The sequence below is a fragment of the Belonocnema kinseyi genome, chromosome 9, assembly GCF_010883055.1.
Source record: "Belonocnema kinseyi isolate 2016_QV_RU_SX_M_011 chromosome 9, B_treatae_v1, whole genome shotgun sequence".
NCBI classification, from domain to species: domain Eukaryota; kingdom Metazoa; phylum Arthropoda; class Insecta; order Hymenoptera; family Cynipidae; genus Belonocnema; species Belonocnema kinseyi.
The window spans coordinates 4,007,145-4,018,559 of record NC_046665.1 but is presented as its reverse complement, the minus strand read 5'-3'; positions in this window follow the sequence as shown (position 1 = coordinate 4,018,559).

Sequence of the window (11,415 nt, the reverse complement as noted above, 5' to 3'; positions counted from 1 at the left end):
ATTTTCTGGAAACTTATCCAGATGGGAATCTAGAAAGTGAAGTTTTAAATTTATCAAGCAGCCTAACTTTTTGTAGTTTCTTATCATTTTCGCAACAATATTTTCGTAGGCTGGACTTTTTTTGTTACCGAGGAAATTTGCTTTAAAGCCCAAGCTTTATGTGGCGGGGTGGTAGTAAAATTTTTTCTGGATCAACGAGGCTTTGTTTGATAATATTATGAGAACCAGGTTTGAATGAATCTCTTAAAGGCCAATGTTTTTTTCTGTAATGATTGGCTCGATCTCTGCTATTCCACAGGCATATAAAGCATGGCTCTCTCGTGACACCCGATTGTTGGCCTAATATCATTGTTATGATTTTGAGATCACCACATATTTGCCGTTTGTGATTCGTGTAATTAACTTTTTCAAGAAGCATTTTAACATTGTTATATTCTTCTTTGATGACCGTTGAGTGAGCTATAGGGATAGGAGCTTAAGTATTCGTGTAATGCAGTAAGATAGCCTTAATGCTGCGTTTTGACGAATCAATGAAAAGTCGCCATTCTTCGTCTCTGTACACATTTTTCTTCAAGTGGTTCATTAGTCCGTTAACATCAGTGCAGTACATTAAAGACGTCTCTTCGTCTTTAATGAAAAACTTTCTGAATTCTTTGTCCCTGTCGCGATAGAATGAAACTTTTTTCCTTGGCTCTAGAAGATTTCTTCTTTTTAGAAATGAAGCGGCAAATTCAGCGCCGTCTTTCGGTAATCCAAGATCTGTAATAAAATCATTCAGTTTTAGTTGCGACACTAATAATGGAACCTTGAATTTCATTTTATGCACGCCATATTCGTCATCTTTTTCGTCATTTTCATCGGAATCATCAGAACTATTTTCTGTTCGATCACTGGTTTCACTACCGTCTCCATGACGTTGACTTTCAACTTCCATTCTATCATCTTCTAAAGCGCTTAAATAAGTCTGGCGTGCATTTTTATTGATTTCAACTGATCTTGTGACTGTGCACACATGAATGTACGAAATGTTATTTTTATTTTTGGCGTTGTACTCTTTAACGGAATTCATGCAAAAGTAGCAGTCCTTCGCAATAACGGGTTTTTCCCATGTGTAGGTGTAGAGTACTTGCGGTAATTTTCGTTGTTTGAATTTTTTAGACGATACAACATAAGTCTGTAGGAATTGCAAATGACGTGAGGAACCCATTTTGTTTCTTGCTGCAGCAATTTACGGTCAAAACACTTTTCGTAAAGACTTTTTACTTCCTCGTCTATTAATTTTCGCAAACTGCTCACTTCATATTTACTGCAAATGTAACAGAATGAATCTGAGCTATTCTTTCAGACATGCGATTGAGAAACGTTCGCGGTTTTTTTCCTCGTAGTATGAGACTCTACACCAACCAAGTGAACCATTGATGAAGGGCTACGTTTGCATGATGACGACGTCGGAGAGCCCGCTTTCCCACCCTGACCAGACGCCGATACTGGGGGGTTTCCCTGCATCGTAATTCACTTTTTACCTGTGTCTGCCATGACGGCATGAACGCCGTTTACCCAGGGACTCAGCCAATGTGGATCCGTTGCCCACCGTCACCACGTGGAGGTTCCCTGGCTCCAGACACAGGCGAATAATGCTAGCAACAAGCGGTTACGAAACTCCAGACATTTACTGCTATTAATGTCAAAATATGAAAGTACGAAAGAACAGAGTTGCCAGCGTAATCGGTTAGGTTAGGATAGGTTAAACCTCTATATAGGTTAAGCCGAAGCTGAATGAAACGGTAGCGAAAACACGACGGGACAACACTCAGTTTAATTGTGCTTCGTGAGGTTAGGTTAGGCTTGAGTAGATTTATTTCTAGGTTAGGCTCGAGTTGACCCATTCGATGTAGCACAGTGGCATTATTTTCAAATTTATTTGCCTCATTGCATGATTTTTCGTCATGTTTTGAGGTTATGGCTCAACCATGACGTGATGGGTGATTTTTGATACCGAATTTGAATTCAGCGCCCCAAAATCCATAGGAATACGTGTGGCTTGTTACCAGATCCGCACACTTCTTTTTTGTGTGGCTGTGTAATACGACAAATGGGCGCTAGTAGAGCGTACAGCTCGCGGCTACGTTCTTTTGCCACTCTGACTCGCTAATGCTTATTAGCGTTCTTTAATGAATAGTTAAAGTAGAAATATGATTACTTATTATACTTTTTTGTCGATTCCTGATTAATTTGATATCAAACACGACAATGTTTCGATTTTTTCAAAGATTTAAGTTCACTGTATTAATATTTTATTTTATTCCAATGAAACATTTATTTTGTTAAATACAAGAATAGAATATATGAAACAGAAGGGTAAAAAGATAGGTATATTCTCAAGTCATTTATAATGACATAATAATTACATAATAATTACTTTATCTCAGCGTTCAATGCAGCTTTTTCTTTCTTAAAAAATCCGCCCGCCTCGCTGGCACAGTCTAATGGCGCGCGGTTCGCGAGCTTGAGCGCGGCCAAAGCACTTGTCTATCAGATCTCGCAGTTCGCAGTCACACTAGTTCCAAATGGACGCGTAATGCATTATTCTTTCTCTTTCTATCTGCGCGTTTTATGGTAAAAGAAAGAGACAGAGTATTACGTTTGACGCCGAACGCAGCTGAAAACGCGTGTAAGTAGAACTAGTGTCAGTAATGGGTTGCCCCGCGCTTTGCACTCGGATATTTATTCTTCACACTCGGAATGCTTAAATTAAACTTTAGCGAAAAAATCTCTCTCAGATCCTAGTTTTTTATGCATCTTCAATCTGAATTTTCTACCTAATTGAATATAATTGAAGATTACATTCCTCAAAGCTCTGTAGGCTTTGAGGTAGATTCTCATAGTGACGCTTGCGCTTCGCGCACGATTTTCGACAGACATTTTTAAATGTATATTTGATTTCTGATATAACATCACAATATTAAAAGGTGCAATTCGCGTCTTTTGGCGTTATTTTGTAATTTTCTATTTTTGCATATGCATATGCACTTCGACAAAAAAATTAAAACCGACGACTTCTATCGAAAAATGGTTTAACGTGAGTTTGCAGGAATGTTTAAAAGCTGAAATTTCTTCCAAAAATTTTCCCTGTATCTCACGTCCTTTGGCTCCGAATTTGAATTTTCGATAGATTACATATTATTTTGATAAATAAAACAAAAATGACATGTCCTATCACAAATGTTTTAAGAACATTTTGTGCGACTTTTTAAAAGCTATAATTGCCCCTTAAGACTTTTTCCCGTATGTTTCGTTGTTTGGTTCAAAATTTGAATGATTTAAAATAATATTTTCGTTAAATAAAACGAAAGTGACAAATTCTATCAAAAAATTGTTTAACAACATTTCTGAGGACTTTTTAAAAGCTGCAATTCATCCATACAACTTTTTCCCGTATCTCATGTGGTTTTGCCGAAAATTTGCATTTTCTTTTTTTATATAGTGATTTCGATAAATAAAACCGAAATCACAAATCCTAACAAAAAAGCATAGAATAAGTTTTTTAGGATTTTTAGCAGCATAGTTTTTTCGAGAAATAAAACAGAGTTATGATATTCACAGACATACAGACAGACACCATAGTCAAAACTTCATTGTCGTCTTCAGGGTGTCTCAAAACGTGAAAATCGTTAAAACACTGAGGTGTGATATTTCGGCCAATTATAATACTTTCTCAACCATAAATGATGAGGATGTAAAAATTATTCCATATTTTAATGAGTAAAGACTTATTTTATTCATTAGAATTGTAATTCTAATTACAAGTTCTAATGTCTATTGGTGCAGTTTACTTCTAATCTAGGATCAATATTGATTAAATTGTATCAAATTATTTAATAAAAAGTTACTTTAAGGAATTGAAAATGTAATACATGTTTCTTTATCCATTGGAAAAAAGCATTTATATTATTTACTCTTAATAGACTGGATTTGCGTAATACCAATTCAAAAAATAAATATTTACTTAATTGCAAAATTAGCATTAAAATTAATTTATGTGGCAAACCTTGAATATTGTCACTAATTTTACAAATAAAATAAGGATTAGAATTGTAAAAGTAATATAATTTTATAGTAATTTTTTATTTTGTAAATCATGTCAGAATCCCTGCTTCTACTTTATCAGTATTTTGAGAAATCTTTGCTAAAACAAGGATTTGCTGCGAGGAGCAACGGATAATATAGATGTAACATCTTACCCTCAGAGCAACGATTTTACCTACAGAGAAAAAAGGAGCAAGGTATTACGAAGACAGCAGTAGTTACGCACCGACGAAAGTCTCCACCGCCACTTGTCGCATCTAGCTTATAATATTTTTGCTCGCGCCTCTAATGCAAAAGCGAAAATCGTGTCACCCCCCTGCTCCATCGTATCTCAAAAACTAATCAACCGATTTTCATGAAATTTGGATTACATATTGTAGACATAATTTGCACCAAAATTACCTTCGGTGTATTTTTGGTTGCAAAAAAAAACATGTTTTTTAAATCTTTTTCATCTTCTATCCGACATTTTTTTCCAAAACTTTAAACACGAGGGTCATTTTGTAGATAGTGTGATACTGAATCTAAAGCCCTTTCGTTTTTTTGTTTTGGACAAGCCGTTTTTGAGTTCTGATGGAGCTACCTAACCTATCCATTTTTGAGGCGTTACGTTAAACTGCAGTATTTGTATTTCAATATTTATAAAAATAGATAAAAATTTTTTAAATGTATTTTAAGACTTTATTTGTCAAACCCAAGAAGTTTATATTACTATTTATTATATATTTGTAAAAAGAAATCGCGAAAATACCCTTCTTTCGAGCGTCCAAAGTAGATTGACCCCTTAAGGTGCTTCCTCAGGCTTGAAAATTACCCCATGCATTTACAAATGACATTATTTTGTCCACAATTATGAATTTTTTGATCTCATATTCTAACCACATAATCATAGTGGGTAAATACAATCCCTCAAAGAGGGATCTTTCGAAAAATGGTCTGGTTCTTGTTTTATTGCAATTAATTGAATATTTGATGCATTTTGTGCGCCTGTGAAGTAGTAAACGGCCACCATGAGTGTACCCAAGTTAAAAGAAATTCTGGGCGCTTGTTTCCGAATGAAACTAGAGTGTTATTTTTTCGACGATACTTTACATATCGTAAGAACCCAGGATCGAGCTCAGAATTTGATTTAGTGCCCGTCATGTCTCACTGAACCTTCCTAATTTTAGAGATAAGAGCCGGTTAAGAGAATTAAAATTATTTCTTTAAAAAAAAGATCCTACTCCTTTTTCATTCCACTGGGAATCGAACCACGAAACTTCTGATTTCCGGTCAGGTGCTTTTCCAATTAAGCTATCAGAGGGATTTATTCTTTTTTCATTTACTTATTAATTTATTTATATTTATTTATTAGTTCATTTATTCATTTAAAACGGTTAAGAGAAATTATGAATGATTAAAATAACAAGGAATTTAATTTCAATATTCTGCATTAGATGCATTACATAAGGACGAGACCATTAAAAAAAGAAAAAAGAAAATAGGTTAATCCGTTCCATTTTTGTTGAGAGTTTTCGTAGCTTATCCACTCTTCTCAGATTCTACGACAAAAAAGTGTAAGAAAGATGCTGCGTATTCTTGAATCGGAAAAATGTGAAAAATGTGGAACTAGAAATTCATCATTTTCGCTCTTTTTTTCTTGGATCTTTGTTTCAAATACAAGACATTTAACCAAATAATTGAATATTCTGCCAAAAAGATGCTATTGTAACCAAGACGGTTTGTTTATTACAAACAAGACAAATTTTCAAACAAATAGTGCTAGTTTCTATACTAAAAAAAACGAATAAATTCTCAACCGAAAAAGGAAAAGGAAATTTTTTTGTAAAGAACATTAATTTTCATAAAAAAATTTTTTTTAAAGAAGATTATTTTTCATTAAAAAAAAACGAATTACCCGTGTGGAAAAATGGATGGGGCCCGTCAGGGTCCACATGGATTGCCCTAATGCCTTGTGGAATCCATGAGTGCAATCCACACGTGGTTCCTTATGGAAACGACATGCTAATCCATAGCGGCCCAACATGGGCTTCCCGCATGGTTGCCTCCATAAAAGCCCTCTTGGCTTTTTTTTTGCCAGTGCTGGCACCTGTACTGGCATATCTCTGGCATGATAACACGATTTTGTACTGGGCTGTCAGTGTTGGGCCAGCACTGGATATCGCTACCTGCACAGTACTATTGCAATAGGAAATTCACCATGGGCGGCAGTACTGCGTCAGTGCTAACTAGTACCGTAGTGCTATACTCTAACCATATGACAAAAAAGTTATTTAAAAAATAAATATTATTTGTTTGCGCCTATTTTGTCTGCAGATATTAATAGTCCTGTTTAGAGTGAATACATATATTACATTTTCAAACATTACATTACAAATAAAATTTCTAACGCTACGAGGTATGGAATCTACATAATCTATCCCTAAACCTATCGCCTATCAGTCGGGAGTGCTAACCACTGCGCTAAACCGACAAGTTGAAACTCGATGAAAAAGCCATCCTCATAAGCTACAGGTCAGAAAAGTTAAAGTAACAAATTTTAATCTCTTTTTTTCTAATTACACAGGCAGACAAAATTTGACAAAAGTCAAAAGCCAGAAAGCAGACCAAACATTTTCGAAGGATTTTGATGCGCTGAATCCGAATCAGAACTCCAAATTGCTCCTATACGTCATGTTTTCAAGATATCCTAACCTAAAAGTGCAACAAACGCGTTTTTTAACTGTTTTTGAGGTTATGTAACTGTACAAGAAATATGTCTACCACAAAGCTAATATAGAATTTGAAAGTACTAATCTTCCCTTTTCAAACCTACTTGGATTTATTAGGATATCTTTATTTTTCACAAAACTATTGTAATTTGAAATTTTTCATTTTAGCATTTTGACTCATTAACGGTGAGGTGTTCAGATTTATACAACGCATTCTCTATTGCTGACGGCACGATATTTTTTCTTCAAAATATTATCTCAGGGGTTTTCGAGGGTGCGCTTTCTATTGCCAGTGTCAGTTTTTTGTTATAACCCCTAGAAGATCCAATATGGTGGCCACAATTTAGGGCTTTAAAAAAGAACAAAGGATCCCGCATATAATACCAACAAAAAAGCGTACAGTCGTTTGGAACCAAACTTTGCACCTTGATAAAACAATCAAAAATATGGAACCCGTGCCTTTTCATTTCTACGGAAGCCATTTCCTAGGGGTAGAAACCACCCCTAACAAGCCACAAGCATGCTAACCCACCTGACTCTGGGAACAATAAGTTTAGTGGCATATTTTTCTTGGCATAATGAAGTTCCATGCCACAAGTGGGTTAACGCACCTACCTGCTAATCCACCTAAACCCAGAAATCACCCCTACCGAATCATAAGCAGGCTAACCCACGTAACCCTGGGAGCAGCGAATTTAGTCGTTTACATTTCGTGACATAATTGAATTCCACGTTACAAATGGGCTAACCTTGAAATGAAAATTTTCAATCTAGCGTATTAACTTATTAACACCGAGATGGTATGCCATTGTCCCTTGAAAAGGCTATCTGAGGGGTTTTCGGGGGTTGCTTTTCGAATGGCTCAGTTTTTTGTCATAACTCCTAGAAGAGCGAATATGGAAAACAGTTAGGGCTTTAAAAAAAAATTTACTCTTATGATTCATTTAATATTGTAAATTTACTTAGGATTTTCCAGTTTACTAAGGCACGACTCAATAATTTCCAGCCACTCAAGGCTGGACTTGGGATTGTCCAGCTAGGCGAGAAAGTATTTAATATTTTCCAGCAAATTAAGGCAAGAAATTAGATTGCTCAGCCAATTATGGCAAGCCTTTGGATTTCCCAGCCAATAAAGGCAAGACTTTTTATTGTCCAGCCAGTCAAGACAAGACTTTGAATCGACCAGTCAGGCAAAGGAAGACTTACGATTGCCCAGCCAGTTAAGGCAAGACTTGGGATTGTCCAGCTAAGAAAGGAAGTACTTAATATTTTCCAGTCAATTGAGGCAAGACTTTAGATTGCTTAGCCAATCAAGGAAAGACTTTTGATTGCCCATTCAGTTAAGGCAAGACTTGGGATTGTCCAGCTACGCAAGGAAGTACTTAATATTTTCCAGCCAATTAAGGCAAGACTTTAGATTGCCCAGCCAATCAAAGAAAGACTTTAGATTGCCCAGCCAATCAAGGAAAGACTTTGAATTGCCCAGCCAATAAAGGCAAGACTTTGTATCACCCAGCCAGTCAAGGCAAGACTTTGAACCGCGTAGTCAGTCAAGACAAGACTTTGAATCGTCCAGCTATTCAAGGCAAGACTTACGATTTCCCAGCCAGTTAAGGCAAGACTTACGATTGTATGTCTAAAGAAGCTAAAACTAATTGCTGGTTTTCTCATGGAAACGTTCGCGCTTCATGTCAAACGATCGTTGAAGAGATTTTCGTTTATGACTAGTAGGGTCATTATTATTTCTTTACAAAGACCAGAAATAGTCGGCCATTATTCTTACATTGCATCGACCTTGATAATGTCGCTCTTTTTGGTGAAAGTCTTGATGAAAGCGTTCGCCCATTTCTTCACTGAATCCTCCAACATTTTCTGGGAAATAATCCAAATGAGATTTGAGAAAATGTAATTTCATACACATTAAACAACCTAATCTTTTAAAATTCTTTAACATACTACATACAATAGTTCTAAGCTCGGATCTCGATGATTCCCTAAAAATTTCTGTACAACATCTTTGAAACTCAACCATGCATCCTTTTTAATAGATGTCATGGTTTTAATGAGGTCATCATCTTTGGTAAGTTTTCTTATATCAGGCCCAACAAAAATACCTTCCTTAACTTTAGCATCACTTAAATGCGGAAATGTAGATCTGATATAATTGAAAAATTCTCCTTCGGCGTTTAGGGCTTTCACAAATTGCTTCATTAACCCTAGTTTTATATTGAGTGGTAGCAATAATTGTTTCTGTCAACAAGACTTTCATAAACAACATTGTACTGACCAACTGTCCACTCTAATCTGTCTTGCCATTTCTCCGTTATTCAATGTTCATCCCTTGCACGACTGTCCCAAAGGCAAAGAAAACAAGGGTATTTAATGTTTCCTGATTGTAAACCTATTATAAGATTTACTATTTTGAAGTCACCACAATTAAGCCAATTCTGAACATTATATTTAATTTTTATCAGGAGTAATTGGAAAGTATCATAAGATTCTTTCAGTGTAGTTGAATGACCTACTGGAATTGCAGCGTACTTGTTTCCATTATGTAATAGTACTTTTTTCAGACCTTCTCTAGACGATTCTATGAAAAGACGTCAATCCTCTGGCGTATATAAGTTTATTTTATATAAATTAATGAGTCCTTCGATATCATTACAATACACAATCCCACTGTCCTTTTAAAAGTACTTGATAAACTTTCCTTCTCTATTTCTGTAAACAGTTACTTTAGTGACAGGTAACAATAGTTTCCTCTCTTTGAGTCTTGAAGCGCAAAGCGTCTTGGTACTTTCATCTTCCCAATTTGACAAATTTAATCTACAAGCATGACAAATTGAGGTTGGTACCACGGTTTATCCAAAATTTTCATTGAAGTCCCATAAAAGTTTAAGTATGACGTTTTTATCGAATCATTAATTGATCGACGGTATTTCTCCGTTTCATACTTTCCACAAACGTGACAAAACGTATTAACTTTTTTAGCGCAAGGAGTTCTTGAACTCATTATTTTTCTTATAATGAACAGTAACGTGGAAATTCTAAAACTCACTATACAAAAATCACGATCGACATGAAATGTAACCGCGAGACAGATTTCAAATATAAAAAGAATTTTATTACCTACACATTCAACCGTTAGCCCGCCACTCAAACGTGATCTCTAACACGGAAAGATTTGTAGCAAAAAACGAGTTTCATCACCTAACATAAAACGTCATAAAAGCATCGCCAACTCAGTGAGCCAGCTAGCGATCGAAGACTGTCTGCTTTTGGTGAAAAATAAAAATATCCTAGTAAATTCAAGTACGTTTGAAAGAGGAAGATAAGTACTTTCAGATTCCATATTAGCTTTTGCGGTAGAGATTTTTCTTGTTCGGTTACATAACCTCAAATACAGCTAAAAAAGCGTTTTATGCACTGTTAGGTTAGGATATCTTGAAAACCTGACGTACAGGAGCAATTTGGAGCTCGGATTCGGATTCAGCGCATCAAAATCCTTCGGAAATGTTAGGTCTAGTCTCCGGCTTTAAAATTTGTCGGCCTGTGTTAATTATTATTATACGACGTTTTGTAAATGTAAAATACACGAACCGTTAACAGGAATATCAGTAAAATAATAATTAAATAAATAATTTAAACAGATTGCCATTTCTCTTCACGTAATATTTTGTTTTTCCACCTTGTAGACTACTTTAAAACTTTTTACAATGATGGGAAATGTAATTTTTTATTAACATTTAAAATTTTTCGTAAAGAATTAAGCTTAGAATTTTTTTCTAAAAAAAAAGCAGGAAAAAAGTTGTTTTCGGGACAGATGTATTTATAGTTTTTTGAAATTTTAGAATGCATGAACTCATGACACCATAAAATTTGTGGCGTCAAAAAAATATTCACCCTTTGGACTTTGAAATTTGAATCGTTGATCCGTGAGGGCAACCGAACTGGGACGTCTGCGGGGGCCCCAATGGAACATCCCTTTTCTGAGAGTTCGAATTTTGAAAAGTGTCATCCAATTTTTGACATAAATGCATTATTTGTAAGTCTGAACTCATGAAACCATAAAATTTGTGGCGTTGAAAAAATATTCAGCCTTTGGACTTTGTAATTTGAATTGTTTATCCGTGAGGGCACAATCCGTAAGGTAAAATCTCTGATGAAATATTACATAAATGTAAAAAAAATTTTTTTTGGAATAATTACTTGTACCATTAACACCTAGTTAAAAGTTAGCGTTATGTTTTTGAATTAAGAGTTCTTATTCTGAACCCTCTAATAGCTTAACTAGAAAAGCACCTGACCGAAAATCAGAAGTTTTGTGGTTCGATTCCCAATGGAGTGAAGATGGAGTAGAATCTTTTTTTCAAGAAATAATTTTAATTTAAAAATATTATTTTCCATTTTTTAGATTATTATTTAGACGTTATTATTTTATTAAGACGTTAAGCCATTATTAAGACGTTAAGCATTTTCTGTTATTGAAGATTCTTAACTTGATCGATATTGTGTAGATTTGTTGTATGTCGGAACGACAAAAATGAGAACCTCGAGGATCCATCAATCTGTTCTCACGCTTTCACTCAGAGTTTTCTCGGGAAGTAATTCTGAGTGA